Genomic DNA, 25346 nt, shown 5'->3' on the forward strand with positions numbered 1-25346 from the left:
TGTTGTGAACATATTGATGGGAACGCGCTAACTTTCCGATCCATAAAAAAATGTTGCTTTTAAATTTTGTTCTGCGTTCGCACCGGGTAGTCCAGACTGCCATACAATTGGGTGCGCTTTTAAATATAATTGTGAAGCAGCTGCGGAGTATTATAGAGCACTAGCAGGAACATAGGAGCATATCGATAGGATTGTTCTAATGTTCTAATATGGAGGAAAATCTCTCTTTTGCTATCGAGTGCTGTAAACCGGTTTAAAAGGAACAAGAATCGGATGAGTTTTTCAGAATAGGGTCATTCGATTTCAGAAGCATCAGGTGTGGCAGAGGATCATCTCCGACTCGTGTAAAAAAAAAGCATAGTAACTGTTGGTTCGGAGTTACTGCGATAAATATTTCTTACCCAAATTTTTTCATCGCATAAGCTGCTGTTAGAAAATGGAGATTGGTGCGAATATTGAGATCAGAAAAATAAATTATTTTGAAAAACATTTAATTGGCGCGCAACTGGATTTGGAAGTTTTCCTACGTCTACACATAATCCTTTTGCAAGGTGGGGTTTATTCTGAGAATCTCCTTAAGAGCAGTGCCAACAGCAGTCCGAAGACAGCTAGTTCAGCCAGGACCGTGCACCAGGCGGTGGCCATGCGGCTCGCGCGTATGCCTGTCGTCTTCCTCACAATGACCCCCGGACAGAAGAGGAGCCCTCTGGGCGACTTAAGGGGCGGACAAGACAGCGGGGTCGTAGTATGTCTTGAGGCGGTGAATATAGACAGCCTCACGGCCGCGGTGTCTGATATCGGGTGACGACGTGAGGGGCTCAATAATTTAGCTGACTAGAGATGTTTACTGCAAGATGCGACAGGGCCCTTGATATTTAGCGAGCAGTTTCCGGGAGAGGCCTGGAGTACGGGGAGGTATCCACAGGCAGACAAGAAAGCCGGGCAAGAAATGCTGGGAATGGTGATCTCCATCGTGGCGGGTTTTTTGAAGGGACTGGGTAGCTGTCGTGAGCAACCGGGCGATCTGCGGCAATCTTCCGCGTGCCTGGCAGCTTCGGAAACGATGGTGCACTCAGATGCTTGAGGGTGGTAGGGGAGAACAGTATAAATGGGAACCGAGGGATGTCGGCCATAAAGGAGGAAGAAAGGAGAAAATCCTCTTGTAGACTTCGTAGCAGTATTGTACACGAACGTAATATACGGGAGTATGAGGTCCCATTTCATGGTTCGAACCGACGTACATAGCCAACATGTCCCCCAGAGTGCGGTTAAAGCGTTCACTGAGGCCGTTTGTTTGAGGGTGGCAAGCGGTGCAAGTTCGATGGATGATGTGCACTCGCGGAGCTGAGCTTTGATGACGTCAGATAAAAAGACGTGGTTATGTCGCTCAGGAGTTCACGAAAGGCACCGTGTTGAAGGATGAACCGACGCAGAAGACAGGATGCCACATCCCGTGCCGTGGCTGCAGAGAGCGCGGCGGTTTCAGCATACCTCGTTAGGTGATCGACCGCAACTATAACCCATCGCTTGCCAGAAGCAGTATACGGGAGGGGCCATATCAATCAATGCCAACTCGGTCGAAAGGGCGAGACGGACAAGATAACGGCTGCAACTCGCCAGCAGTGCGGTTGGTGGGCGTCTTGCGGCGTTTGCAGTCGAGGCACGAGCGTACGTATTTAAAAATGAAATTATACTACATGCCACGCCAGTAGTAGCGGAGGCGGAGGCGCGTGTAAGTCTTGAAAAGGCCCGCATGACCGCATTGTAAATCAGCGTGAAACCATGAGCAGATATAGAACCGGAGGTGGTGAGGAATGACGAGCAGCCATTTTCGTCCATCAGAATGATAATTACGGCGATAAAGTAGGTTATCTCTGATCTAAAGATATGAAACTTGACGGCGCAGGGCGCGTGATGGTGTAACCGCCGATGGGTCGGAGCGAAAGTCGAGAAGAGCACGAATCCAGGGACCCTTGCGCTGCTCAGAAGGCAGGAAGGCGATGGCCATGCGGCTCACGCGTATGCCCGTTGTCTCCTTTACACTTCAGTATCAGTCGCAGAAGAAAATTTTTCTAGTTTCTACATTTGTTTTATTAACTAGGAAATGGGGTATTTTCAGAAATGTTAAAACTTGTTGGAACACAGGATAACCTTTACATCTAACAGTTTGCTGCGCATAGGAAGAATATATAATTCCTATCAATATTTTCATCAGAATATAAGAGAATATTCCAGAGCTGGCCCAGAACTGTTGCCAAAAACGCTCCCCATGGGTTTTCTATGGCAGTCTTGGCATCTCGGTGCGAGCGCAGGGCAAACTTTAAAAGCAAGATTTTGCTACGCATGGGAAGATTAGACCGTTCCAATCAATATGTTCAAAAGAAAATCTTACGATATTCCACAGTGCCTCATAAATAAAGGCGATGTCCAAGAAAGATGGACTTGCTGAATGGTAGCGTAAATATCAATAATGCTCGAATTTAATGCAAGTAGAATGATGAAGGAATCAAGCAAAGAGCTTCACATTCGCTACAAAAAAGGCGCGGTGTTGGTCCATACAAAGATGTAATCTGGAAAGAAAGAAGAACGGCTTGACAGTTACAACGATTATTCCTTGTCTCTGTTACTCAGTGTGGTTGAAGTGGCACTTCAGTGCAAAGAAAATAATCGCTGGGATTATGCCATTTCTCCCTCAGGAAGTTCTACTGAATTGTGGAGTTCTTTGTAGTGTTCAACAGTCTAGCAAGGGAACAGCAGTTTGAAATTGGTAGCGAGTTGCTGGAAGTAGTAAGAAAATATGTCTACTTGTTGCAGGTAGCGACCGCAGATCCGGATCATGAGAGGGAAATAACTAGAAGAATAAGAATGGGATCCCTACAGAGAAAACATTATGTGATGCAATAACCACATAGAGGCTTCATCATAGAAAATATCATACAATTTGTATGATACAACATACAATTTTTATGATATTCTATGACATCTCTATGATGACTACGATTTTGCAGAAATGTATGACATTTGTAGGATAATTTTCTATGATTTGTATGGTAAGTCTATGATATTTGTATGAGAAACTGTATGAGTTTAATTCATCATACAACTTTTCTCAGCGGGGATGGAGCGCATATGGCAGGTTCTCTCGGATTAAGAATGGCAGTTTACCAATATCCCTAAGGAGAAAAGTCTACAACAGCTGCATCTTACCGGTATTCACCTATGGGGCAGAAACGTGGAGGCTAACAAAGAGAGTTAAGCTCAAGTTAAGGACAAGGCAGCAAGTCATGGAAAGAAAAATGATAGGTGTAACGTTAAGAGATCGGAAGTGGGCGGAGTGGGTGAGGGAACAAACGCGGGTTAATGACATCCTAGTCGAAATCAAGAGGAAGGAGTGGGCTTGGGCAGGGCATGTAATGCCAAAACAAGATAATCGGTGGCCCTGAAGAATAACGGAGTGGATTCGAAGCGAAAGCAAACGTAGCAGGGGAGGGGGGGGGGGGGGGGGCAAAAGTGAGGTGGGCGGATTAGATTAAGAAGTTTGTGGGGATACGATGGTCGCAACTGGCAAAGGACAGAGTTAATTGGAGAGACATGGGAGTGGCCTTTGCCCTGCAGTGGGCGTAGTCAGGCTGATGTTGATGATGGTGAGAATGTTCACTAATGCTTTTTTTTCGTTTATCCATTATTGTGTCTTTGCGTTCTCTTTATTGTGCATAGTGCCATTTCTGTAGGGGGTACAGACCCCGTCAAGCCAAATCCATTTGGCGTTTTGTCTGCACTCCCGTCATCTGTACATGTATAGATGCAAATAAAATTGGCTTGAATTGATAATTCGGAATATTTTAGCCTTTTTTTGCTTTCATTCTTTGTATTCAGGTGCTGCGAACTAAATGTGTTTAGCAATTACCGTTTTGTGTAACAACAAGCTCGTAAAGCGGATGCACCGCTGAGCATTGTGATCACGCATTGTCAGACGACTTCTAGCAAAGCAAGCGCCGGAAGTGCCGAGATGGAAGCATTCTTGGGAGGCCAGAGAATTCCGGCAGCTGCCCTGGCCGTCTCCGTTCTGGCCTCCGTGGCGAACGGGACGAACGTCGTCGGCTTCGTGGGCCACTACTACGCGTACGGATTCCACACGCTCTGGGTCGTAGCTGGCACCGTGGCTGCGGCGACCTTCTCGGCAACTGCGCTCGTGCCTTTGATATACGGCCTTCGTGTGGCATCCATATTTCAGGTGAGCGTCTTAAGAAAAACACGATGCACAACCAGTGTCAACTAACCAGTATTGCTCCTGTTTTACTCGAGGAAATAAACTAATAGGAGTTAACGCCCAGTTCAACAAAGCGGTATACGCGGCACGATGTAGTGAAGTATCTCCGCACCAGTTTCGACAAAGTTATATTTCTTAGCCTGCCTGGAGACCTAGGTACACGGGCGTATGTGCAGTGCGGTGACCTCAATCGAAGTGCGGTGGCCGCGGCAGGGATTTAACGTGAGAAATTTTGGTAAGCCGCCTAATGTTATCAGAGCCCTGCGATATTCTACGAAAGAAGTCAAGCTTTTGGCGTATACTACTATCGTACGTCCCATACTAAAATACGCAAGCGTCGCCTGGTTCCCCTACACGCAAGATAACATTACTACGATTGAGGCTGTCCAGCGAAAAAGTGTGCGCTTTATCTGCAACAAATATAGGCGCACCGATTCTCCGACGCAGATGCTATCTGAGACGGCTTGATACGCTAGCTAGTCCTGCGACGCTCCACCGTCTGAAGTTTCTGTACATGATTTTGCATAACAAACTTAAAGTTGATTCTGCTACATACATTACCTTTATGTTCTCTTTTTTCCGCGAGCTGCGCGGGAGTGGAACTCTCTTGATGTTTCAGCGATTCTACAGCCAACTGGTGGAAAATTTTTGGCGCTAGCTGACAAAAGTGTATTGTCAGGAATAAACTGCGATTTTTTATTTTTTTTACTTTTTCTAACATTTTTGGGGGTCTTGCATGTATATGTATTTCAATGTATTTATTTTTATTTATCATGACCATTTGTGAAGTGAAAAATTGATGATTATTCATGCGTTATTTTTGTATTGCCTTTTTCTAATGCCTCTTCTGATTGTCCCCATAATTTTCACTGCCCTTTTTGCACACTTGAAATTGTGTTTACGCCTGGTCGACTGCGGACAAAACCCACTCCTGTAAAAATCCCAAAAAAGGAATTGGTAGTATAAATAAATAAATAAATAAATAAATAAATAAATAAATAAATATCACCATGCGTTTATTGTATGAAGATATGACTGATGTTGTCTTCAGTACAGAGGAATAGAATGGAGCAATGTCAGTTTCTTATGGGGTCTTCATCTCAATGCATGCGTATGAAAGAGTTTGGTTCAAAATTAAGGTGAACAATTTAGGTGAAAGTGTCATGCCCCAACTACTCCGTCGGTGAGTAGCAGATAAAGGATAATCATAGATGTGGTTGTGATTTTTGCGGGACAGAGTAAAGAGAGTGCGTACTATGGTAGAATAGAGCTGGTGGTTCGAATTTGCCACTGCAGGCATTGCAATCCTTCGCCAGAGGACGTTGCGTTTACACTCAGTTTTATGCGCACCTCATTATCTGTGGCTTGAATTTATGTCGAAAAGGCAGGCAATTGCCTTGAGCTGAAAGGCTTTAGAGAATGCGTTTTTATTCGCTTTAAAGACTGACATGACATCATATTCTCGGCGGCAGTGTACTTGCTATAGGTTCCAGCTGAAGGGTACGATAATTAAGATGTTAATACAAATTCAGTATTAACTCGCTAACTAGTATGCCCTTAATAAATACTAAGCTGGCCCCTGCTGATCGTTCATTCCTGAAGAGAGTTTCGCTCTTCTCGACCGCCATATTTTTGCTAATGCTTGGAAGTGTTCACTCCAAATAGAAGAATAAGTTTTGAATAGTGCATCATGAGTAGGAATTTTAACTGCTCAATTGATATTCGGTTTTCACGAAACAATGCAAAAATAATAAAGTATGTGAGTCACGGAATGCGCAACACTCAACAGCCGGCCTCAAAATGTGCTCGCACAGGCGATCACTGACACTGGATTCATATTTCTTTACTTTTCTCTCCTGCAGACATGCAAATAAGTGAATAGCCTTGGCAAAACCCTTGAGGGTTGTGGTCAGGAACGAAAAATTGAACCTTATCGCAGATGGTATCATGCGTTTGTGACTTGTATATCTGCAAGGCACTTTCTGTAACACCTGCGTAAAAATTGTTTCTTCGCACCATAGAGCATCCGAAGGAAGCGTCCTTATTTCTGAAGGAATTAACTCGACAGAAACTTAATGTACTCTCCTGATATCAGACATGTCCCCTTAATTACTTCGATTGCCTTACAATTTTTTTAAAATTTTTCTTTCCATGTGCCTAGTACCTGCGTCTACGCTTCGACAACAAAGTTGGAATCACAGCATGCATTGCGTACTTCGTTCTGAGCGTAAGCAAAGAACCCTTACTTTCATATTCAACTTTCCCTCAATGTGTCCAATCTTGTATTGCTGTATGCCAGTTGTTTGTGTGAATTTTTTTAAATATAAGTAAGTATAATCAGTACCAACTTTAAACTGTCGACATTGAGTGTTGTGTGCGGCATGCAAAAGGAGGAAATTCTTTTCTCCTCAATTCCAGATTATGTACTATTCATCTGTATTCACCTTTTACACTCTTGGCACATTTTTTCCCACACACAATCGCACTCTGTATAAAGAACCGTGCGAATTTTGTCGCGGTCGACCACCTGTTGGCTTGACGTGCGCTTTCTTGTCATATGTATATGTTCTGTATGGTCACAGATACCCACTCCTGCCCAAGAGCTTGCATAAGGTTGCCAGTACTTGTAAAATAAATAAATAAATTAGTTTGGCTCGATTTCGAGCGCTCCCAACAAATTAGTTTTTCTACTTTAGCAGACTTTCTTTAACACACGGAATATCCAGAATAGTAAAAATGAAAACGTCAGCATATTGTACTTTACACTTGCAGTGCTCAATTAACCACAGATAGAACGCGCCTAATTAAGATGGTGATTAGAGACTGCTATCATGGCATGAATACGATTCGTTCTAAGGAGAAGTATTATAACGCAGCCAGTTCGTACAAACCGACGCAAGCTGAGTGAATGTTGTCTCGAAGTCTCCTAAACTTCCACATGTGCTTTTTCCCCCTGCATGCCCGAAGATGTGTTCGGGTTATGTGCGCCCAGAGTTTGGCTTTGAGCTTCCTGCACATGACTTATTTTGGAAGCCATAATTTTTTGAGCAAAAAAAAACACAAAAAATTTGGTGGCATTGCGGCAATCTGGAGCACTTGCCATGCGAAGATGAGCTGTGTCATCTAAACTAACAGAACCGAAGTTGTTTTCGCTTTATTTGGACTTTACTTTCTCGAAGGTGTCTTTTGCGCCCTGGTTATTCATATTGCCAATATTTTGAAGAAGTGCATATCAGTGCATACGCGCACAAATGTAAGAACTGCGTCTCCTGCAGCAAACACTTGGTGCGGTGGGAATATACAGCGCAGCTATAGGAATCTCAACCAGTAAGTTCCTCCTGTTCTGTTTTTGGCATGTGATGTTGCACAACACAGATATGCTGGAGTGTGATTCCTGATTTCGAGCATAATTTCTAGTAACATCTGATTCCGTGAATAAAGTGCTGTCACTAGTCACGTCTATGGGATGACGTATAGTCATCTACTACCTCTAAGTTTGTGAAGATCTGGGAGGACACCATCACCTTGTATTATGTGCGACAAGTCAAAGGACGGAAGTGTTTTCTCCTCAAGTGCTGATTCTGTACTGCTCCTCCGAGACAAAGATTACTGTGATCTTTGTTCACGGGAAACACCACGCAGGGTTTGACGCCAGGACAGGAAGGCTGAATTTCGAAACAAGGGGACCACTATTACTCCAACTGCGAAAACCCGAAAACAAGAGTTAATCGGCATACACGTATGGAGCGCTCAGAGCATTTATAGCGACTCTGATTACTAAAGAAGCACCAGTAAATGACGTCGTCTTAAGGCTTAGGCCCCAGGTGTCACTAGTACTCCTTCGCACATAAAAAGCCTGTTTTGTGGAATATACCTCAGGTGAAGTCAGGCGTCCATGGTGTCTACTCTCTTCGTCAGTGTGTTGTGTGCGCTGGAATGATGTCTGTCTTATATGATGATTATACTATATTATTACACAACGTTACAATATATCATATGTAATATTATTATATACTAAGATTATATGATTATGGTATGATATCTCATAGAAGGCTTGGTATATTTAGTTTTGTGACCAATCTTTCTGCTTCTTTTCTGCAGTGTTTTCTGTATCAGTCGTCTACACGAGTATAGCCATTGGGTTGGCAGGCACCATCTACACGGCACTGGTAATCTTTAGCTACATTTTTTAACTTCACTTAAAGATAAATCAATAATCAACATTCGTTGAATTCATGACGTGCATATGTGTATATAATAATCTCATTACTTCAATGTCACTTTAAAATCTTTACTTGACATGATTAATTTGCGGGCGGGAATAAGTGGCAAAACTAAAAGTCGTATGCGGTGGCACGTTATGAAATTAATGCAAGATTACTTGCAACAGTATATTTCTTTGAACCATATTTCTAGCTGGAAGGTCTGTATTCTTTGTAAGCGATTAGAACTTGAAATTACTGAGAGCAGTAACTAGGATTTGCTGTCAAACTTGTTAAAAGCTTCATTTCTGGAAATACAGCTAAGCCTGAGGCGCAGGACTGGAATGAATAAATAATGAAAACCTCTGTTCACACTAGAAGAATTTATAAGAAGTTGCTAACTGAAAGTGTGTTAATATCCAGCCATGGACGTTAAGAAATATTTAATTAATTTAAATATGAATAATGATTCTAGCTTTGTAATGTGAAAGAAACGATAAAGTTTAAAATCAGGATCAAAGCTCTCAAGTTCTTCCGGTACATCAAGTTTTCCCGGAATAGCTGTCCAACCAGTAGACAGAAAAAAACCCTTTAATGAAAAGGAGAGAGTTTACCGGGCGTGTAAAAATCAATGGCATGGTAGTGCTTGGGGAAGGAAATTTGGGAGGCAAATATGGAAGGAGAGCAGTGCAGAAAAGATAACATAAAATAACATGAAAAGGGGAGAAGATTAAATGCGGCTATTAAAAGTGCATTATGGTGCATCTGCAAGTAATGCTGCTACGTATGCAATGATGAAGTGCATAATCCGAAAAATGGGCTAACAAGGTTCACTGCTCGACGAATGAGTGCTGGTAGCATGCAAGGTGAAACTAGAGCTTTTCTAGATGCCCAATGTCATTTAGACATGAAAGCAAAGAGTTCATTGCATGTCTTTGCTACCTAAGGCATGCTAAGGGACCTAAAACACTGTTCATTGTTAGAGGCACTGGGGAGAGCTCCTCAATGCAATGTTCATAGTGCGCACGCTGCCCCACCGCGTTCCCGCCATGAACTTGAAAACTTGCGATGCTGCAGTGATCCTCTCGCGCCGTTTTTGATCTGAGGTGACCACGAGAGATTGCTGTTTGTCACAAAACCTAGGAAGCGCTGAGTTCGTACCTAAGACAGCGACCGTCCAACTAGGAGGAGCAGATATCGAGCTATCGTTTTTCTTGTCAAAAGCCATGGCAACAATCTTTTTGGGGGAGATACGAATACCTCGGGGAGGTAGGTACATCGAGATCTGCAGTAACGCTCTCTGAAGACGTTGCTAGGTGGTATAGCGTGAACGTGACGCGCTCCAGATGCATGTATCATCCGCATAAGTCATTATGTGTATTCCTCGCGAGAGGTTTCTTGTTATTTGTATAAGGCTAATATTGAAAATGAGAGGTCTGAGCGCCGCTCCCTGAGGTATGGCCCTCTCCAATGCGTAAAAGTTTGTAGGACCATTTGAAGTTGTCATCAAAATTTGTCGCTCTTTTAAGCAGTGTGCAATCTATTTTTACAGCTTTCCTCCGAGGCCTAGACTAGCCCAGGCTTCGAGAATTGCGTGGTGAAAAACAGTCAAAACAGACCTGATGTCAAGAAAAACGGCTGTTGGGATGCACCCAGCATGACAGTGCTCTTCGTGTGATGAGACGAGAGCTATAATATTATCAGTAGTAGACGTATTTTAACGGAACCCGGTCATTTCATGAGGACATTCATTGCGGTTTTCGAGGAGCCAAATGATGCGCTTTCAAATAATTCCCTGCGTAAGCTTACCTACGCAGCTCAGTTGGACGATGGGCCGGAAGGATGCGTAGCTTCTTGGCTGCTTACAGGGTTTCAGACCGGGCCCAACATTCGCCAGCTTACATTCCGTGGGGACTTCACCAGTCATTCAGTCATTGTATTATTCCAGGAGTCGAATACGGAAGTTGTGGGGTAGCTTTGAGATGGTGTCATAGGTGACTTCATCGGGACCACGGGACGTGCATCTGCTTGATTCCACAGTAGGCGCGGATAGCTCTTCCACTGCGAAAGGCAGGTCCAACGCTGGCACTGCCGCCTGTGGGATGCCTGATTGACCACCTGAGGAGAGTGTCGAAGGTCCTGACCCCACTCACAACTGTTTGCAGTATTCTTCTCAGACTTCTGCTAGGGATATTCGTTCATGAAGAGAGCGTGCATGGAAGTGGTGATGTTGTTGGAGTGGAGTGCGCATAACCTCTAACGATCCGTCAAATGTTGCGTACTGGTTGGCGCACATTAAGCGTAGAACAAAAGTCACGCCATCTTTGCCGGCTGAGTTTATCCAGGTAGCGCCGAATGTGGTGTTGTTCCCGTTGGCAGGCACGCAGGTCTTCAAGGTTTTTTTTTGTCCTGAGATCTTTCCTTTCAACCTTTGAAATGCCTCATCATTTTAAGGTTGCCTACCACTTTTAGTTGTTATTCGGTTACTGTCTCTCAGGCAATAAGCCATTGTTGATACTAATTCCTCATTCCGGGTTACGGCAGTAATTCCTCTGCTCGCAGCGTTCTTTTATGCATCCCAGTCAGTAGATTTTCCAAGGAATTTCTTTGGCGCCGTCTGCGCACGGACAGCTGATATGAGGACTGGGGAATGATCACTTCCACGTGTTTCTGACTTGGAGCACCAGTGGAAGTTGTGGGCTGCTGATCTTGTTACAAAGGTCACGTCAGTGCTGGCAGTCGTCAGGTCTCGGAGGTAGGTTATGATGCCATCATTTAGCGGCTCAAATGAATGTGTTACGAGAGGTTGTGCAAGCTTGGCACCTTGGGCACATGTGTGTCAGCTACCCCAAATTTCATAGTGAGCATTGAAGTCTCCACAGATAATATGTGCAGAGGGCGTCCTTTGCATCATGTTTGCAAGCCTTGGAGCGTCGAATGGCCTGCCCGGCTAAAGGTATGCGCCAATGAGAGTGTATTGTTGTCGGTCAATTACTATTACGTCGCGCAGGTATTCATTCTCACTGTGAGGCGGAACAGCAACCAAGGATGCCGGGATATCCTTTCGAAAGCCTATTAGCAACCTACTGACATCATCTCGTAGTTGCGAATAGGGGAAATAATATCCGTGCGATTCAGAGATGACTATGAAAGCGAAGTGGTACGCTCGTACGAGCTGCCAGAAATCTCAGAGTTTCGAGCGTAAACCGCGAGCGTTCCACTGGAAAATGGTACACGTGAGAAAGATATTTTGAATGGTCAGCCATGGTGAAGCTTTCGCTGTTGAAGCCATGATTACTGATGTCTGGTATAATGTCCCTGCGGAGCGTAGAAAGTCGACATCAACGGCTCCATTCCAAAGATTGACTGGACTTCCACTTCTGGGAGACCTCGTGATGAAGTCTCCCAGGAGTGGAAGTCCACCAGTATGAATAAGAGGTGCTGGTTAGGTAGTGTACATACGTTCTGAAATGTCAGAGCAGACGGTTTTACGTTAAACTGTATTGTACAGCGGTATCAAGCTGATATGCAGCCCTGATTGTTTTCTGTATCCATATCTATATTCTCACCAAAAGGGAGGACTCCGTGGTGTAGTTTGGGCGGACTGCGTTCAAGCTCTAGTGATGTTTGTGTCACCGTTAACGATTATCGCAAAAGTCATTTATGACGCCAGTACCGTGACTCCACCGCTGCGATCACTGGCAGACATCAACGCTACCGACTACGTGTTCAGGTAAGAATTCTGGATATTTAAACGACTTGTAGCGTATATATATACCTGGGTGGCATTTTCCGCCTGTTAGAAAAAAAAAACAGTCCATAGGTATGGTGAGTGTTATTCGAACTGTTTTCACTGAAAATTCTAGGTGAAGAGAAAAGTTCTGTTCTGTCTAAAGACGCAACTATCCTAGCGCGCTAAGCGAACGCAAAATCGTGAAAAAATAAATATACACAAGGCGCACACCTAAATGTTTTTTGTTATCATCTCGAAATGTTCCGAGAGGTCGATGGCACACTGTCTCTTCTGCATGAGGCTGTAGCCTGTGCCATGCATCCCTGACTCTTTTACTATTGTCTTCTTGTCAGTACTTGCAAAATTGAGCGTGTCATGGATGACGTGCATCTGAAAGCACGAATCTGAAACGTTGATGCATTCCAAGGACAATACGCTGAGAAAGCAGTTTCTTAGGTATCAAGAACATTTCGAGAATACAGGTCTAGTAGCTTACGACTGCATATATATTTTTCTTGGCAATCGTCGAGTTTCTGTTCGTTCCTCGTTTTTCGCTAGGCACAATGTCATTGCAAAAATTAGCAGAGAGAATTGCTCCTATAAAAGTTCTAAAATTGTGACATAAAGAACACCTCACCTGTCCGCAATTGAGAGCACCTAGTTTCATACAAGCCTGTACGCCTACATGGGATGGGCTCAGAGAAAATCAACAGCAGCCTGCTATTTCCCCGCGTCCACCATCTTCATGAAACAATGCGTATCGTTTCAGACCGTTCCTCAGCGTGGATCATTTCACCAGTTAGCCGTTTGGTACTCTTTCATATTCTCTTCAGTTAGATGCGCGTCGCGTTGTTTAATTTTCGCCCCGTTTGCGGGTTCTTTCAACAACATGAACAGGACAAACAAACTATGCCAGTTTCTAGCTAATGAGTCAGGTTTACATTTCAAAACACGATGGGCATTTTCCAATATGCGCGCAAGAGACCCCTGACAGAGAAAAAATATATATATTATGAGTTCTGGTGATGTCCTCTGAACTGCCGTTTGGCTGTTCCTGAACGGAAAGCCAACTCCTGAGTTTGGTGCGCGCAGACATCCCTATTACACGAGAGCATTTGAAAAAGAAAAAGGAATAAAGCCGGCTTTTGTTTAGGAACTCGCTGCCTAATCATGTTTTCTTCAACCGACAGAACAGATTTCGATATCACGAGCGACGAAAACGTCTGGAGTTGCCTCATCGGTGGGCTGCCTCACATCTTTGTGCGGATGGGATTTGACCAAATGGTGGTGCAGAGAGGTACATGGCAGCGAGGACAGTGCAAGCTACGAAAGTGTAAGCCCACATCACATTAGGGTGACAGCTCTCGGAGGCGCTTTCTTTGGCTCAAGAGGCGTTGACGTAGCGTCGTTGCCCCAAAGTCCTGAGTCCATGCACTGCCACGATAAAATCCTACCTTGGTGTGTCTCGGGTATATCGGATAATATATATGCCACAGATCGGACGTGTTCGAGAATGTCCCTGTTTGGACTGTATGGTCTAAGTATGCCTGGGAATCGACCCATTCATAGCGGGAAGAGAGAGGGAGGGGGGCTCACGCTACACATGTTGACTAGAATCACCTCAATAAAAATTCGCTTTATTCGTATTTATGGCTCAATAGAAGTGATACTTCCTACCAGTAACGATCATCTACAAAAAAAGGTTTCAATTAATTCGGTCTCCTCCTATCTCGTACAAATTCTTGGTGCGCTTCAAGTTGGCTTCATCAAGTGTCCACACTATACTTATGTTACCATATTGCCCCATGCTACCGTTTCTTTAAGTCTGGCAATTTGCTTTCCCGCTAAGTGTAGCTCATAAATGTGCGACAAGGTTGTTCTCTTATTGGTCCGTGCAGAATAGCGGTCACCGCTGCCGTGTTCGTCGTTTTCTTTTTTCTCCTGGTGGCCGTTGCTGGCCTAACAATCGTCTACTGGTACAGAGACTGCGATCCAGTGCTGAGTGGAGTCATTGGCAGCTACGATCAGGTGAGCTGCACAAAGGTGCGACTGCAGTTAAGGCTAGTGTCAATGGTAGTGAAACGTATTGTCGGAGGCAGCCAGGTAAAAACGTAGGCAGATGCACTTACACTGAAAACCAGACTGTTTATTTCGACTAACATTTTTCTTTGAAGCAGAAAACTTCACTGGCGGTAAAAGCGACACATTGGCGCGTTCAGCCGTGATCAGTGTCAAGTCAGCTGAGAAACTTCGCTATAGGTGCCGTAAAAGCTCATACCACTCCTTGACGTTAAAAAAGTTCACAGTAGAAATCAATTTTTTATTTATTTTTATTTAATTATTCAACCACAGCGCTAACACGCATGAAAATTGGGGAGGATACACGAGAAGACAAGCGAGATGCCATAAGCAGTGGCAGTCACTTAACTGACGACCATCAAAGCAAGATCCAATGATGAAACGAAAAAAAGACAGCAGTGAGAAAAGCACATATAGAATATGAAAACTGAAAAATGGTTATTGCGACGTAGAGAACAATACTAGACAAAATATTGGCTCTGTTTGGAGGTGACATGCATTTTTCTACCGATTTGAATGAATTCCGTGTAGCAAAAGGAAGCGATAAACTCAGTGTCAGAGCCGAATAGCAAGGAGCATGCAAAACCAAAAATAAGGTATCACCTCGGCAATATTCGTCATCATTACCGTTTTCGGCGCCGATATAAACAAATTCATTCCCAGGAAGCATATTCTAAATACCCATTTTAACCGCACATTTTTTGTTTCCGGAGATGTAACTTTAATACCTGTTATAAACATCGCTACTTAACTTCGCTCATATACAGCGCTTACAACAAACGGCAAGTAAGGATTGAGTCTGACATGTAGCTTTATTGGAGATATTAACTATTTGCTTGAATTCCTGGCCGAGGTTATTTGTTCGGAAATCTTGGTTTTATCAGAGCGGTCTCCCCGGTCACAATACTGGCTCTGGTCGTCAGTCGGACATTTTCACACCTGCAAAGCTTGTTTTAAATAGGAGCATGTTATACCGTCCCTCTCGTTTTGGAGAACCGCTGCATGTTCTGAATGCATAAATACATTACTGGCCTCCAGCTTTCATTTCCTGCGTGCGCAAGCAATTAACGGTCGCTGCGCCTGTGGTAGTGCGGATTATAAGCTCAAGGCAGATCCAGCTTATGGTTTTGCAATTTCTGCAGCTGCTCTCAATGCTTTAGCTTGATTCCTTAGTGCGTTGTTTGCGACGGACCCCATTCCCACTCCAAGACAGCTGGAAGCGACGGCACAGTCAGAGTTCGCTTGCTTTGCTTTCATTTCTGCCGGTCACAAGGCCATCAGATGTCAGGCGTTAAAATGGTGGCCCTGACCCGCTTTGCGCCGTTGATATTTATGGCGCGTCACGCGCACATGGTTGCCACGCCGTTGTTCATCGATGACACTGGCGCGACTCGCACGCCGTTCGGAGGCGCTCTTGGCCGAAGAGCGCTGTGCCCCCTATGTCCCGCTGCGCGACCTTCGCGCCTCCTGCATGCTTTTAAATAAACGAGATGGCACTGCAGTCTCTCGCACTCTGACGCTTGCTTTTAAATAAACGAAATGGCGCTGCAGTCTCCAGCGCGCTGGCGCTAGGCTTAAAGCAAAGCCAGTGGCCTGGTGGTAAGGTATTGGCTGAGCGTTTTTGGAGGCCTTCAGGCGCGTTCTTAGTCCCCACAATTAGAAGAGCGGTTGGTGCTTCGAAGTCACTATTTAGCTCAAGGTACGGAACCTATGGATTCTGAGAAATAATTCTGCGCACTGTATAGTGCGTATATGTGTTTAGTAGTATGTGGAAAGCTTCTTGCTACCGTTGCTCTCTACGCTAGCAGTGGAAGAAATTCACTGGTATGTGATATACAATACAATACATCTTTATTCTGCCCTAGCCGGCATAAACTTACTTCGGGACAATAGACAGAAGAACTGGCACCTTGCTAGCCTAGAAGATTTGCTCTTGCCTTTTATCGACACACCTAGTTTCCGTGCATTGTATTTCAAGTCAACTGTGCTTTTTTTCAGATGCTTCCTTATTACATCAGAGAAAGCCTTTCAGGCGTTGCGGCATTGCGTGGACTGTTTCTGGCAGGACTCCTTGGCGCTACCACAAGGTTAGAGGTAGTATATGCATATTTCTTATGGCAGCAGAAAACGCCTTTGCCGAAGTCTATTCGTAATTCGGACGGTTAGGGTGTCAGGTGACTTCCATCGCTTTGAATGAGTTGTTTCGCTTTCTATTTTGTGGCCATGCCTTCCGTCAAAAGATGCTGATTAATGGTACGAAAAAAGATACAATGGACGCAGTTCCCTCTACCCGTGGAAACTTCAGAGCACGGAGTGATTTCTAAGTTGAGTGGTTGTGCAGATTGTCGATATGTGAAAACTCGGTTTTACATTTACTTTAGTTATTCGCAAGTGCCCTAAGGGGCTTCAAATGCAGAGTGAAAAACGTAGCAGAAAAATATTTCAACATCATCCGTTAACGCTTACAAAAGCCTACACGACCGACTGGCGCCTATCAAAGGTTTGGAACCGACATGAAATCTTCTAAAATTTGTCCTACTCTGTGCTTTCATTCGCAAAGTACAGGCCTTGTTATTGATATATGCGGAATACGCTGTTCATCCAATTTCAGCACCGTCTCATCTGTGGTCAACTCTCACGCAGCCACCTTCTACATCGATGTTGTCGTGCTGTACTTCAAGATGAGTGAGCGCCGTGCCGTGAACGTGATGCGGCTATTAGGTGCGTCAGACAACGTCTCTGGGGCAATATGCGCAGAAAATTGTTCCCAGGAGTAATAAAACTGTAAAAAGTTTGTTGCATATAAAAAAAATTGCGAGATGCCCACGCAACTTGTGCTATTTTATTTATTTATTTATTTATTTATTCAATACTGCAGGCCTTGCGGCCCAAGCAGGAGGGGCGTAAGAGTTATCAAATATAATTGAAAAATGCGGTGGCAAGTGCACATGTGAAATACAGTTGTTTTTGGGACAGAATAAAGCGAGAACAGTAACACAACTCCGATCGTATCTGAGCAAAGGACGTGGAAATGCTTAAAAAACGATTTGAAAAAGTACGCAACAGCTATACCTAGCATATTGCCACACACAAAAAAGCATAGCAAATGGGAAGCAATAAAATTCAGAAAATATGTAATGTTATCAAATTAAACCTTCAATGGCATCAGGGCTGCTTAGTAGTAATTGTGGTAGGTTGTTTCATTTGCTTGTTGTTCGTGGGAAAAAAAGAATATTTAAAAACAGTTGGTCTGGCGCTATATGGAGTGAGAGTCATGGTGTCGATGACGTGCTCTTCATGCAGTAAGTGGTGTTATATAGGAGCGAGCAGTTAGAGCGAGAAGGTTATTTCTGAGACGGAAGATAAATTTTTGACACTGTATTTTTCTTCTCATTTTAAGTGTCTGTATTTTATGTTGCCTCGTTAGAGCTTTTGGTGAGTCAGTTGTACGATACTTAAAAAAAAAATAAACCTAACTTCCCTACGCTGCATTTTTTCAAGGGCGTCGATGTTAGCTTTGGTGTAGGGGTCCTATCCATGCATGCATATTCGATCTTTGGCCTAATTATTGATGTATAAGCTAAAGGTTCAGTTTCGGCAAGAGCATGCTTTAGTTTATGGCCTAGAAAGCAAATTTTCTAGAAAGCATCGTCACATACATTACTTATGTGAGTATTCCAGTTGACTATTTGTAAACGTGACACCAAGGTATTCATACTCATTCACTTCGGTTAGCGGTTCAGTGCCTAGGGTGTAGGGAAAAGGAAGGTTATTTAGCTTCTTGGTTATTTTCATGCACACAGTTTTGTTAACGTTCAGTTTAATGTCCCAAAGGTTGCACCAGGAAAGAATATTTAAAAGATTCTTGTTTAGGTCCACTTGATCATCCTGGCTGGACACTTTTCTGAAGAGCACACAGTCCTCTGCGAACAATCTAATTTGTACGGTTTCTGTAATTACACTCGTAATATCATTAATCAAAATCAAAAATAGCAAGGGCCCTAAGACGCTGCCCTGAGGTACACCGGAAATTACTGGATGCTCTCGCGAGCAATAAGTATCAATATTAACAAACTGTCTGCGATCAGTGAGGTAAGCAGCGAGCAGTTCATGATGAAGGAGGGAAGATTAATCATTTTATGTTTATCAATAAGTCTAGAGTAAGAGACAAGATCAAAGGCTTTCCTGAAGTCGAAAAAAATAATGTCCATTTCTCTAGATTTGTCTATATTTTGAGCAAAGCAATGGATTATAGTTGCGAACTGTATTATGGCTAAGAAACCCTTCGAAAACCATGCATCAGAGGTGAAAGTATATTGCTATCGTTTAGAAAAGTTCTGATGAAGTGAGCTATGATGTGCTCAAGCATCTTGCAACAGGATGAGGTTAGCGATATTGGTCGGTTGTTAGTAAAGAATAGAGTCCCCTTTTTTACGGACTGGCACTACGCGTGCCGTTAGCCAGTCTAGGGGCAGGGTCGCTGAAGACAGTGACGCACGAAAGATCAGTGCACGGAAATGCGACAGCTTTTCTGCATATCGATGCAGAAAAACATTTGATATATTATCTGGGCCAGGAGCAAATTTTGTTTTAAGGTCAAGTAGCATAAAAAGCACGCCCTGAGATGATGCAAAATCACGAAGTACGTTGTATGAAGGTCAGAAAGGCACGCGGTGCTCTTCTCCAATTATAGACAGTAACTTTGTAGTCTTCAGAGCTTCATAAAAAAGGACGCTAGATAGCACGTGTATGCTGCCTTCACTGAGTCTCTAGGGCTCACTGCAGATGAGACAGCGGCATGGAGGTGAAAGTAGTGCGAATAATTAATCAAAATATGTCGAATATTATTAATGCCTTCGTTCTTGATGCATGTTGCAATCGCACTCTTTGAGACTATATTGAATAGTGACTTATCCAATTAAGAGAAACTTGCTAGGTCTGATGGGTGCTGAGTTATTCATGAATTAATTCTTCTGCTTTCTTTCTTCATGCAACACTTTCGGCGCATGCTGCGTTCAAAGTTTCGAAATGAGGTCCGAAATAGTAGACAAATGATTGATGAATAACTTAGAACCTATCGCACTTAGGCAAATTCTTTAAATTGGAGGAGTCACGAATCAATGAAGCCTTCAAAGCTGCGCGTGCAGCATAAAGCCGTCAATTAACAGAAGAATTTAAGAAAGTTGGCTGTTATTCACATTACTGCGTCCGCTGTCTCCACATCTTGTGCCCGCCATTATCAACACCAACTCAGTGAAGGCACCATTCACATAACTCCCAGAATCATTTAGTTATCAAGTTTTAAAGATTAAAAAAAAATTACTTCATATAAACTTCCCTCGCAGTAACCTTTTAAGCAACGCAGTTCAGTACAGTTAAAGAAAATAGCAGACAAACTATATTGACATCCCGGCCTGGAGTGCCCTATAAATAAAACGTAAAACTAGTGGTTTTTCTTGCAGTACATCTAAAAAGTACAGAACAGATTGTTGATATCAGTAATCTTTCTTCTCGACCATGCAACTTTTTTTAGTGCAACCTTCATACGTACACCAGTCGTTGTCGCAGGTCAAGTATTAAGGCGAAAGCCTTTAATTTAATGCCTCATACTATCGTTAGCAGACGCGTCGGCAGCCGTGTCGGGAGATTTGTCCGCCTTTCGGGGTCACTGTATAAAAAGAAACTGCGCCGAGGGTGGGAATCGAACCAGGGCCTTTGGCATTTGAAGCGGAGACGCTACCACTCCGCCACGAAGGCTTTTTTCTTCAACATGGTATTTATTACAGTGATGTAATGTTCTATGTACATGAACTATATACAAGCCATTATGAAAACAGTGTTAAACAATACATATTGAAAAGACCATGCACTAGAAAAGGGGCAATGCAGAGCACATCACTAATAGTGAGTGCCACTCCGGTTCGTACTCAATCTGGGAATACACGTCTCTTAGATGAACAACCACTCGGCTGAAGTGATCCTTTGTAGACATAACAGGTTCACAGTGTCTGTCCATCATGCGGGTTTCCCAGAGGCTGTGCAGTCCAATCAGAAAGAACATGTCCAGGGGTTCATCAACAAATGGCAGCGCAGTGAGATAGCGAACAGAATGTGGAGTCAGATGAATTCTTTTTTTAAATGTGCGTTGCAGGATATCCCAGAAGAGTACTGCATCTTTGCAACTGATGAAACAATGCTCAATTGTTTCTGGTTCATCACAAAGGCGGCAATTAACGGTAGACACAAAAATGCCCTTTTTTTTCTAACCATGTTCTAACGAGCAACGTACCGGTGTGTAAGAGGTCTTTGTACACGGCGAGACTGGCATCTTACGTACTCTTTTAGTACGTCATGCCCCGGTAAACCAAAATACAGGGAGCGGTACATGGGTGGAGTGAAGAGCATACTAATCAAATCCTTATACAACTTTTCCCTCGACACTAAAAAAAGGAACTCAGGAGAAAAACAAACAAGTAGGAAACGGACAGCCAAATACACCTCTTGCATTATGCCCCACAAACACGGACGGTCACAAACATTGGAAGACACAATGAGGTTGAGTAAAACATGAAGGCTCAAGGTTCGAGCATGAATAAAGGCACATCGAGTGAATGCATGGGTTTCATAAATAAAATAAAAGGAATAAAGTCAAGAAAAGGGAAAATAAAAGTAAGAAAAAAAAGCAAAAATAAAAACAAAATAGAATTAAGATATGAAAATAACAATAAAAACAAAAATAAGAAAAGGAGCAAAAAAACAGAATATGAAAAATAAAAAAGTAAATAAAAGCAAACAGTGCGCCTGGAAGCGCTTTCGCCTTGCAGCTCTTTAGAGAGCCAAAGTGCCCCCTGAATTTTTTTCTTTACAGCTCTTGCAAGCGGGACCATAATGACCGTGTTCTCGATCGCCGCGCCGTATATAGGAACAGCCTCTCAGGTATATAGCTTGTGAGGACCAGCATTTCCCACTCGCAACGCCAATTCCTACGTAGTGAAATTATCTCTTTCCCTTGCAGCTTTTTATCTCCTTCCACGCGTCAGCAGCAGGCCCATATGCTGGCCTTGTTATTCTCGCAGTCTCCTCTCCATGGGTTAACGCAAAGGTGTGTATTGCCAGTCGCAAAAATATATAATGATAGTAGTAGTTAGATATGAAAAATGTCAGTAACCGAAATGTGAAATAAGCTAATGCTGCTATTAAGATAATGACAGTGATAACGTTTCTCGGGGACTGCTACATCATCCCTTGAGCCGTAAAGCAACGTACCGAATATAGAGGGCATCCTAGCTAACGTGGACCAAGATTTTGAAAAAACCTAAGGCTTCTTCAGACCTTGTAACAAGTGAAGGCGGGCTAGTTGTTGGTTGACAATGGAGTGCATATTGCAGCCGCGTGGATATTGGTAGGGTTTATCTAAACTTACAGTACCATTATTTTGGTCGTCCTACTTCAAAAATTAGCCGAGGTAAATAAATTAACTGTTTAAATATAGCTTGAAACAGTCAGTCGTCAATACAAAAGTTGTGGAGCTCCACAAATATTGCGGAGATAGACTGGAACTACTAGACTAGAAGAGGCAGAATGAGATATACTTAGCGTGGCCTTTTTTATTCGGGTTAAAAGCGAAAGCCCTCGGAGTTTAAAAAATACCACGTGACAGCGCGCTCCGTGCTCCCGGATGCGCCGCGATTACAGCGCTCTCAACCGTGCTTTGTAAAAAACATCACTCGCTTCGCGCCTTTCGTGCTGCCCAAAACAGAGCTTCGCGTTGCGCTTGGTTCCAAGATAAGCGCCAGTGGGTTCGGGCGGCAGCTGAAAGAAAGCGCGGCTCCCGTTTCTGCGGCGATAATTGCGCTCTCACGCTAGCAGAATGCATGCGGAGGACCAATGACAATCTCATTTATTTATTTATTTCTTGAACCTCACAGGCCCGAACGGGCATTGTGTGAGGGGGGTTACAGTATCAAAAAGGATTTCAGCAACAAGAGGCAAACACTGGGTATATAAGTGTCAAAACAGAACATAATTCACAAGAACTAACATAAAACTAAATCGTACCTACACAGCGCAATACTTGCAGTTGCATACATACATATACACAGAAAATAATTAAGGCTAACATGGTAACACATGTACGTTGTACAAAATAACACATGTACTTGCGCTAGCAGTATAAGTTTAACACATGTTCACGGAATGACGCAGGGTTAGGTAACGATGCAATTGCATCAGGAAGATCATTCCAGAGTGAAATGGCACGAGGAAGTGCAGATGAATTGAACGCTTTTGTACGGCCGAAAATGCGAGAAAAACTAAGATGATTATGCAAGCGTCGAGACGTGCGCAGTGGATTGCTGAGTGGCAGAGGTGATGGTCTATCTGTGTACACGTACTTGTGTATCAAGCATAGAAGCGCGACTTGGCGGCGTTTTTCTAAGGGCGGGAGATCATGTTCTTTTTTCATTTCAGACACACTTGATTGGCGGGCATAATTGTTAGAAATAAATCTGGCAGCTCTGTTTTGTATCAATTCTAAGTTCAGATAGTTTTGATGTGGTGACCATAACGGAGATGCATATTCAAGCTGGGGGCGAACGTAAGTCACGTAAGCTAACTTGCGAACATGCGCAGGCGAATTTTTTAGGTTGCGGCGGAGATAACCAAGGGAGCGAGATGCTTTAGCACAGATGGAAGTGATATGCTCGGTCCATGAGAGGTGCGGTGATAAAAGAATGCCTAGGTATTTATACGAGGTAGTCTGAGCCACAGGCACGTTGTTCAGGGAGTAGCAGAACTCGGAATTGGAACGTTTACGGCTGAAAGTCATTGTTTTACATTTGGAGGAATTGAGCGACATGAGCCATTTTTCACATTACTTAGAAATAATATTAAGGTCCTGCTGAAGAAGGTGATGGTCATTAGTCGATTTTATCTCACGGTAAATTATACAATCATCAGCAAACAAGCGCACAGCAGATGATATGTTAGTTGGTAGATCATTAATATAGATAAGGAACAACAAAGGACCAAGAACACTGCCCTGAGGAACACCAGAAGTAACGGAAGAAGACGGCGAAGAATAGCTATTAACAAAGGTAAACTGTTCTCGAAAAGAAAGGAAGTTACGGAGCCATGATAAAGTTAGGGAATCAAGACGAAGTGCTGACAACTTGGAGATTAGACGGCAGTGGGCTACACGGTCAAACGCCTTCGAAAAATCAAGAAAGATGCAATCTGTTTGTTCATTTTTATCCATATTAAAATTTAGATCAGTTGTTAGCTCGAGCAGTTGAGTGTCACACGAATAGCCTTTTCTGAAGCCGTGCTGGTTGTGAAAGAAAAAGTTATTGGACTCAAGGTGGCGACGAACATTAGAAGAAACAACATGCTCAAGTAGTTTACAACATACAGGGTGTTTTTTTTTAGAAGGTCCAAAATTTTTAAAGAAAGGTAAATTCCTTTAGATTTATTTTAACCCTGGGGCTATACTGAGGGCTACGGCGGACACCAGGTAAGAGGCAAACTACTTTAATTAGTTCGCTGATTAACTGATTACGTTAATTAACTTTTAGAATTTTTATTTTAGGGGATATGTTGTATTAGCAGAATTGGAGATAATCTTCCAAACAGTCCAGCCAAGAAAAAAGATTTTCATGAAAAACTTTTTTGCGCGCGTAACGAAGCGAGAAAAAGTCTCCCTGGTAGGCAGCTTGATACTGTAACACAGCGTCTGTGAGCGCTCGCTCCGCCCTGCACTTTGTGTCAATGCGTTTTTGTTCCAGCGCGGCATTCCGTGAGGCCGCGGAGCGAAGCGAGATAAGCAGCGATAGCGCAGGCCGCCAGTCCGGGACGCTTGACGCAAAGCGCAGGGCGGAGTGAACTACGTCAGAGGCGCTCCCGCCGCTGCGTTACGGTGTGAAGATGCCTACCAGGGTGATTTTTTCGCGCCTCGTAACGTGCGTGAAAAATTTTTAATTAAAATTGTTTTTTCTTGGTTGGACTGTTTAGAGGACGATCTCCAATTCTGCGAATACAACATATCCCCTAAAGCAAAAATTAGAAAAGTTAATTAACATATTTAGTTAATCAGCGAACTAATTAAAACAGTTTTCCTCTTGCCTGGCGCCCGCCGTAGCCTCCAGTATAGCCCCAGTGCTAAAATAAATCTAAAGCAGTTTACCTTTTTTTTTAAATTTTGGACCTTCTAAAAAAAAACACCCTGTATACATGTGAGCGATATTGGTCTGTCACTGTCAGGAGAATTTCTATCACCGTTTTTAAAAACTGGAATGACTTTTGCCTTTTTCCACTCTGCAGGGAGTTGACCTGTCTCTAGTGATTGCTGGAATATACGAAATAATATTTCGCTAGAAATCAGCTTAGTATTTTTGAGTACCTTGGAAATAATATTATCAACGCCACACGAAGTGGAAAGGTTGAGGTTGTCGATTAGAAATGATATGCCTTCAGGAGTAACAGTGATGGGTTCCATATACGTCCAGTCAAATTCGGGGACAAATGGTACACTGGAATGATCTTCCTTAGTGAAGACGGATGAAAAGAATTTGTTGAACTCAGAGGGGACATCATTATCAGGAACAGGAACATGTGCGTCTCTACACAGAGAAATGTGATTAGTATTTTGCTGCGGCGCAATAAACTGCCAAAACTTTTTAGGCGCGGATGAGTTCGAATTTGAGAGCAGGACTCCAACAAGCAAATACGCATTATAACAAGCTTGATAACGTGGCGTGAATCACGCTGAAAACGGGAGCTGCGCTTTCTTTCAACTGCCGCCCGAACCCACTGGCGCTTATCTTGAAACCAAGCACAACGCGAAGCTCTCTGTCTTGGGCAGCACGAACGGTGAGAAGCGAGTGTTTTTTTTTTTTACGCGCTTTAATCGGCGCACATTCGGGCGCACGGAGCGCGCTTTCACGTATTATTTTTTAAACTTCGTGAACTCTCGTTTTTCCCGAATAAAAACGGCCACGTTAAGGCTACCTCGGTGAAAGTGTCTGGGTGGGACATTATTTGTGGAGCTCCACATCTTTCCTATTGA

At 43.4% G+C, this 25346-nt stretch overlaps 1 pseudogene across 1 annotated transcript in view; it reads left to right on the plus strand.

Annotated features, from left to right (window-relative positions):
• The window catches only part of LOC149347179 (sodium-coupled monocarboxylate transporter 2-like), a 44133-nt pseudogene that overhangs the window by 1818 nt on the left and 16969 nt on the right, over nt 1–25346 (plus strand). Inside the window, exons 2-12 of the transcript XR_016292506.1 lie at nt 3974–4234; nt 6432–6497; nt 7546–7597; nt 8372–8439; nt 12048–12205; nt 13396–13538; nt 14104–14233; nt 16283–16371; nt 16896–17005; nt 21153–21220; nt 21300–21386. The product of XR_016292506.1 is annotated as a sodium-coupled monocarboxylate transporter 2-like (transcript). The remainder of the gene's footprint in view (nt 1–3973; nt 4235–6431; nt 6498–7545; nt 7598–8371; nt 8440–12047; nt 12206–13395; nt 13539–14103; nt 14234–16282; nt 16372–16895; nt 17006–21152; nt 21221–21299; nt 21387–25346) is intronic.

Source organism: Amblyomma mixtum, chromosome 4 (genome assembly GCF_055824585.1).
Source record: "Amblyomma mixtum isolate Tamu chromosome 4, ASM5582458v1, whole genome shotgun sequence".
Lineage (NCBI taxonomy): Eukaryota > Metazoa > Arthropoda > Arachnida > Ixodida > Ixodidae > Amblyomma > Amblyomma mixtum.